Here is a 7,301-nt window from a genome sequence, read left to right on the forward strand (position 1 = left end):
TTACTTGCACCTTTATCAAAGATTAGATGATCATATGATTGAGGGGAGATGTCAGTGTATTCAACCCTATTCCACTGGTCTGCAGTTCTGCCTTTGTTCCAGTACCATGCTGTTTTGATTATTACTGCTTTGTAGTACAGTTTGAAGTTAGGGAGGTTGATTCCTCCCATTTTCTTTTTTCCAAGAATTGCTTTAGCTATTCGTGAGGGCTTATTGTTCCATATAAATTTCAGGAGTGTTTGCTCCATTTATTTGAAGAATGTCATGGGTATCCTTATAGGGATTGCATTGAATTTATACAGTGCTTTCGGTAGTATTGCCATTTTGACAATGTTAAGTCTCCCGACCCATGAGCAGGGGATATTTTTCCATTTCCTCATGTCCTCTTTTATTTCCTGAAGTAGCGTTTTGTAGTTTTCTTTGTACAGGTCCTTTACTTCTTTAGTTAAGCTGATTCCTAGGTACTTGATTTTCTGGGGCACAATTGTGAACAGGATTGTTTTTTTCATGTTGCTTTCTTCTCTCTCACTGTTTGCATATAGGAAAGCCATGGACTTTTGGGTATTGATTTTGTAACCTGCAACTTTACTATACAAGTCTATTGTTTCTAGGAGTTTTTTGGTGGAGGTTATTGGGTTCTCTAAGTATAGTATCATATCATCTGCGAATAGTGAGAGCTTGATTTCTTCCTTTCCTACCTGAATGCCCTTAATATCTTTTTCTTGCCTAATCGCTATTGCAAGTACTTCCAGTACTATATTGAACAGCAGTGGAGATAGTGGGCATCCTTGTCTCGTCCCTGATCTTAGAGGGAAGGCTCTCAGTTTTTCCCCATTGAGGATGATGCTTGCTGTAGGCTTGTGGTAGATGGCTTTAATTATGTTGAGGAAAGTCCCCTCTATACCCATTTTGACTAGGGTTTTCATCATAAAGGGGTGCTGGATCTTGTCAAATGCTTTCTCTGCATCTATTGATATAATCATATGCTTTTAATCTTTTCTTTTGTTGATATGATGGATTATGTTGATTGATTTCCTAATGTTAAACCATCCTTGCATCCCTGGGATGAATCCTACTTGGTCATGGTGTATGATCTTTTTGATGAGTAGTTGGATTCTATTTGCTAATAGTTTGCTGAGGATCTTTGCATCTGTGTTCATCAGGGATATCGGTCTGTAATTCTTTTTCTTTGTGGTATCTCTGTCTGCTTTTGGTATCAGTGTGATATTTGCTTCGTAGAAACTGTTCGGAAGTGTTTTTGATATTTCAATTTCGTGGAAAAGCTTAAAGAGGATTGGGAGTAAATCCTCTTTAAAGATTTGGAAGAATTCACTAGTGAATCCATCCGGGCCAGGACTTTTGTGTTTGGGGAGATTTTTTATTACCATTTCAATTTCCTTGATGGGCTTCAGATAAATTCTTTTCAGTGGAAATGAACAGTGTGTCCTGTTCTTGTTCTCTCTTGATGACACAATTTTTACTTTAATTTTTGGTTGTTTACATAAATAAGAGACTAACACCTAAGAACAGTAGAGATAAGTGCCAGGAGGGTCACACCATGGCTTGGAAACTGGCCTCATGTGCTGGGGGGAAAGGCAGCTGGGATAGAGAAGGGACCACCAAGTAAATGATGCTTGGAGGCTCGCTCGGGATGGGAGATGTGTGCTGAAAGTAGTCTATGGGCCGAACATGATGGCCACTTAGTACCTATATTGGAAACCATAACACCCAAAAGGGGCGGGGGAGAGAGAGAGAGAGAGAGAGAGAGAGAGAGAGAGAGAGAGAGAGAGAGAGAGATAGAGAAAGACGGAATGTGCCTGCCACAGAGGTAGGGGGTGGGGAGTAGTGGGGGTGATGGGAGGGATACTGGGGACATTGGTGGTGGAGAATGGGCACTGATGATCATTGTATGACTGAAATGTAATCATGAAATTTTTTTTTGCTTTTTGGGTCACACCCAGCTATGCACAGGGGTTACTCCTAGCTCTGCACTCAGGAGTTACTCCTGGCGGTACTCAGGGGACCATATGGGATGCTGGGAATCGAACCTGCGTCGGCCCCGTGCAAAGCAAACGCCCTACCCGCTGTGCTATTGCTCCAGCCCCAATCATTAAATTTTTTAAGTCCGTAACTGTATTTCATGGTGATTCAATTAAAAAAATGTTTCCCAGGTAGACTGGGGTGACTAGATGAGAATTCTGGGACCTTTTTGGAATGGTTTTGGAATGGGGCTGAGGGTGTGGGAAGATTCCTCTTTCTGCCTGAAGGCACAGCAGCCCGCAATCATACCTAACACTCTCAACTTAGGTACATCCCAGCTAAACAACTGAATCTTATGAAACAACCAAGCCACCAAACTGTCCCAGATCCACAGCTGCTGCACCTCCAATTTTCCTAATACTGTCAGCCCAGTGGGGTCACAGAAAATCTGATTAGAAAGTTGCACAGAAGCCCACCAAGTGGGCTGAACAAAAACACAGAAAGCTCAGCTAACACCAAGCAGCATAGTAGATCCTCAGACAACGATTTTAGTAACATCAGTGTGAGACAGAACAATAATCACTAATTGATTCTTATTGATCTTAGTTTAGAGAATTCCATTTGTGTTTGTGTTAAACAATATGATGTGAAGTTGAATGTGCTTGCAAGAGAGTATGCTGAGGTGATAGTTGGGAAACAGGGAACACTGGTGGAGAGAAGGGGCACACCAGTGGTGGGATTGGTGTTGGAACAGTTAATGCCTGAAACAACTTTACTATGAACAACTTGGTAAATTGTGGGGTTATGATAAAAACTTTTAAAAAAATCTTCCCACCTAAAAATAATTTTAAAAGTTAATTGAAAGATGAATCAAAATATTTGAATTACATCAGAATTTGTAAATTGAATCAGTAAAATCATCACCTAGATTTTTGTAGGGGTGCATACCCAGTGGTGATGGCATCCAGGTTGGCCAAGGCAAGTGCCTTACCCATTGTGCTATCATTCCAGCCCCATCACCTAGATTTTTACAGTGGTTCTCAAACTGATTTGGCCTACTACCCCTCTTCATAAAAAAATGCACTCACCCTACCCCTGGAAATCTATATTGATGTAGGCATCTAGATAAGGAAGGGCCCCCATGGCAATGGAATTCTTGGGAAGCAAAAACAAACTGACCCTAGGACTTTCAGAACCCAACTTGTGAGCTCAGGATAAGACCTGATAAGCCCTTTACCTGGAGCTAGCCCAGACCAAAGAAGGCTGGACCAACTCTCCAAAATAAGGTTCAGCAGGAACAGTAGGTCAAGAAAAGGAGTTTCGTGGTCTGAGCAATCTTACAGCAGGGAGGGCATTTGCCTTGCATATGGCCAACCTGGGTTCAATTCCCAGCATCCCATATGGTTCCCCGAGCACAGCCAGGAGTAATTTCTGAGTGCAGAGCCAGGAGGAACCCCTGAGTATTGCTGACTGTTGCCCAAAAAGCAAAATAAATACATAAACACCAAAAAATTTTTTTTAAAAATGAGCTTCGAAGAAGACCATCCCAACTCTATACCCCCTTGGCAACCACCCTAGCAATGGACTTATCTAACTAGAAAACCCCACATGGGGCAGCTTGGGAAAAACCCTGTAAAGACCAACTTGAAGATGCCTGTTTGTATACACGTGTTGTGGCCCAGCACATGTGGTGCCTGCCTCTCCCCTCTTGAGATGTGTACTGGGGCTCTCTCCACCGTTGGAGAAGCCCGAAGTCTCTCTTGAGTGTGTTACTCTCTCCTTTTCTTTCCTCAAAAAGCCTCCAAATAAAATTTGTTTTTACTTCACTGCTTGTATCCTCCTGAAATTCTTTTCTGTGAGAAACACAAGAATCTGTAAGGCCTGGATAAACAGAATAGATAACAAAATAACAGCTGACTGCAAAGATGTGCCAAGTAAGCATAGAATAAGACTGTTAAAGGTCTTGTAGAAGTAGAGACTTCATGGGCAAGAATAAAATAGGGAACTCTCAGGATGTGATCCTTTAAGGGTGCCTGCTTATTGGCTTGGCAATACCCCAGCCTCCGCTCTGAATCTACCTATTTGTGTTAATGTCTCTGTCAACTCAAATGATGTCAACTGGCTGTGGGAGCCATGGGTTATTGAATAGAGAGCCTGGGAGGCCACTCAGGACTGCCTAGGTGGCCCTAAGCTTGGACAGTCTGTGTGTGCGTGTGTGTATGTGTGTGTGGTTTATTTGTCCCATTTTAGCAGGGGCTGTTTGGCAGGATTCATAACACTCACTTCTGGCTCTGTGCTCAGGGAACACTGATTATGGGACCCAAGGGACCATATGCATTGGTGAAAAGCAAGTCAAGGTCAGCTGAGGCAAACACTGTAACCCCTGTACTAGCTCTCTTGGACCATTTCACCTCCATTAACTATATCCAACTGTCACAAACTTTCTCAGTACTTACTGTGTCACTCAAGTACACTGTCCACAGATCTGAGGCTTGCCCTCTTTCTCATAATGTACGACTGGATCTTAGAGAGCAGCACTCCATTCTCTCAAGAATTTTCCAGGGTTTTTCCTGTGGGGAAACATATATAACTGTATTTGTTGTTTTGACCATTATTAGATGTATATTCAATGCCATTAAATATATTCACAGTTTTGTTTTTAACCATTACAACTGTCTGGAGTCAAAAGATTTTCATCATTCACAGCGTAAATTCTATCCTCAGAAATAACTCCTTTTCCCCTTTCTTCTTTCCTGTAACCCCCTGTTAATCTATTCTACTTTCTGTCTCAATGTATTTTCTTATTTTGACAACTAACATAGAATATGTACCTGACCTTCATGTTCTCAAACTTTTATCACTAAGTATAATGCTTTTAGAGTCTAGTCATGTTATAACAACAACAAAGTGTAATTACTTTTATTTTTTCAGGACTGGGGAGTTAGGTCATAACCTACTGTGATCATGGATTACTTCTGGCTCTGTACTCAGGGGGTCATATGTTGGTGCCAGGGATGAAACCCAGGTCAGCCATGTGCAAGGCCTGCTGCATTATATGTCTGACCCTTATATAGTTTAATAATATTCAGTTATTAAATGTGGGTGCACACCACATTTTATTATCCATCTGTAAAGGGACACGGATTTCCTTGCATCTTTTGACTATTGTGACTAGAGTAACTAGGGAGTTCATGTACCAATATCTCTTCAAGTTCCTAGTTTCGATTTGTTTGAAAACATATCTAGGTGTAGAACTGTTGGGTCCTATTGCTTAATATATAAACTCCTGAGAAACCACCAGTTTTCCTAAATGCTTCCCCCCAAAGCAATGTAATAGAGTTTCAATATCTCCACATCCTCATCAACATTTGGTATTTCCCATTATTTGTGTGATGCCATGGTAGCACATATAAAATGTTCTTATTCCATTATACTTTAAAATATGTAAGGCACACTTGGATGAAATCTCATTAATAACTTAAGCCCAGAACAGATTCAAATTAGAAATGGAATCAAATTTCAAATTTCACAATGGCCCCCAGCAAATTCCTCTCCCTGCAAGTTTCGTGCACATCCTTTCAGACTCTTCTCTGAATTGACAGTTTCACATGGGTGCAAGTGTGATATATGCCTATGCTGTGAGCAATGCCCATTTTCATCCATTTCTCCTCATCCCATCATTCATTCTAGTGAAGAAGTGGAACTTCAGAAATCTGTCCTGCAGCCAGACCACGGATAATAATGTGGTCTTTGATTTTCAGGAAAAATCAACTAGAGTGGGTGATTCTGTCACTAATAGCAGAACTATGACTAGTGTTCTATTACCCTCCTTTGTGTGGCAATAAAAGGAATTAGATACATTCTTTTCCTTTGGAATAAAGCAGCCATCAAAGAGTACCAACACATGAAAGATTCAGTATGGGATGAGGGTTCAGTCTCTGCTGGCCACAGTAGTATGGGCCAGGGAACAGGTGATTCTCCAGAGAAACAGAACTCATGGGAAGCTGTGTACATAAGTCTGAAGGCTGGTAGGCTTACGATCCAGAAAGAGCTGACGTTGGAACTAAAGCAATAGTACAGGGGTTAAGGTGTTTGCCTTGCATGTGGTCTACCCCAGTTTGATCCCCAGAACCTCAAATGGTCCCATGAGCACCACCAGGAGAGATCCCTGAGCACAGAGCCAGGAGTAGTCCCAGCCTGAATCAGAAGTTACTGTCCAGTTCAAAGGAGAAATTTTCTCTTACTTGGAGGTAGAGTCTGCCATTTTGTTCTGGTCAAGCCTTCCTCTGTTTGGGTAAGACTATTATTAAGACTAATACCATTAGGAAAGACTTTCACACACACTATGAATTTTTTTAGATACTGTGATTTACGAGGCTGTTTACAATAAGGTTTCAGGAATATAATATTCCACCTCGAATTCCATCACCCCACAACCCCATCCTTCCACAATGGCCCCGCATTCCCTACATCTCCCCAGCCTGATCCCTTGACAGTTACAATCTACAATCCAATGATAATAACTTGGGTCCTCTACTTACGGCAGTGATGGTTCTAGAGTTTTAGATTCATACAGGTCCCTCACCTCTACACCACAGATAAATCCGAGGTCCCTGTCTCTTACCCCCTACTTCCTCACTCCCTTCATTTCTCTCCTTCCTTGGCATTTGTTTCTGAAATCTAAAGCCAATGTTTTTCCCACCTTTGACACATTCCATTCTCTAGACATGTTATTTTATATGACACAGATTACTGAGAACATCTGGTCTTTATCCTTGTTTTCTGACTGATTTCACTTAACATGAGACCCTCTGGTTCCATCCAAGTTGTAGTGAATTGCATGTCTTCATCGATTCTTGTGGCTGCATAGTCTTCATACTATGGATTTGAAATGTTAATCTCATGCCAGACCCCTTCATAGATATAATGTTTGACACTTCAGGGACAAATCAAGTTGACACAAAAAATTAATCACAACACTGGTCAAGAGGGCCTCATTGGAGGCCTTACCCCACAACAGGAACTACATATATGTAAGTACTTCCCCTGTCCTTGTAGGCTACCAAAATTCTACATAAGAAATTAGAGAGGCTGCTTGCAAGAAACACATCTCAACAGTCAGAGAAAACACAGACTCAAAGTCAAAGGCTGGAAAACAACCTTACAGGCAAACAACTCCCATAAAAAAGCAGGGGGGCCATTCTGGTATCAGACCACATTGATTTCCAACTGAAGAAGGTCATAAGAGACAGTAAAGGTCATTTCTTATTAATCAAGGGATCTGTACAGCAGGAAGAACTTACACTCCTAAATGTTTATGC

The sequence above is a fragment of the Sorex fumeus genome, unplaced genomic scaffold (genome assembly GCF_029834395.1).
Source record: "Sorex fumeus unplaced genomic scaffold, SorFum_2.1 ptg000232l, whole genome shotgun sequence".
Lineage (NCBI taxonomy): Eukaryota > Metazoa > Chordata > Mammalia > Eulipotyphla > Soricidae > Sorex > Sorex fumeus.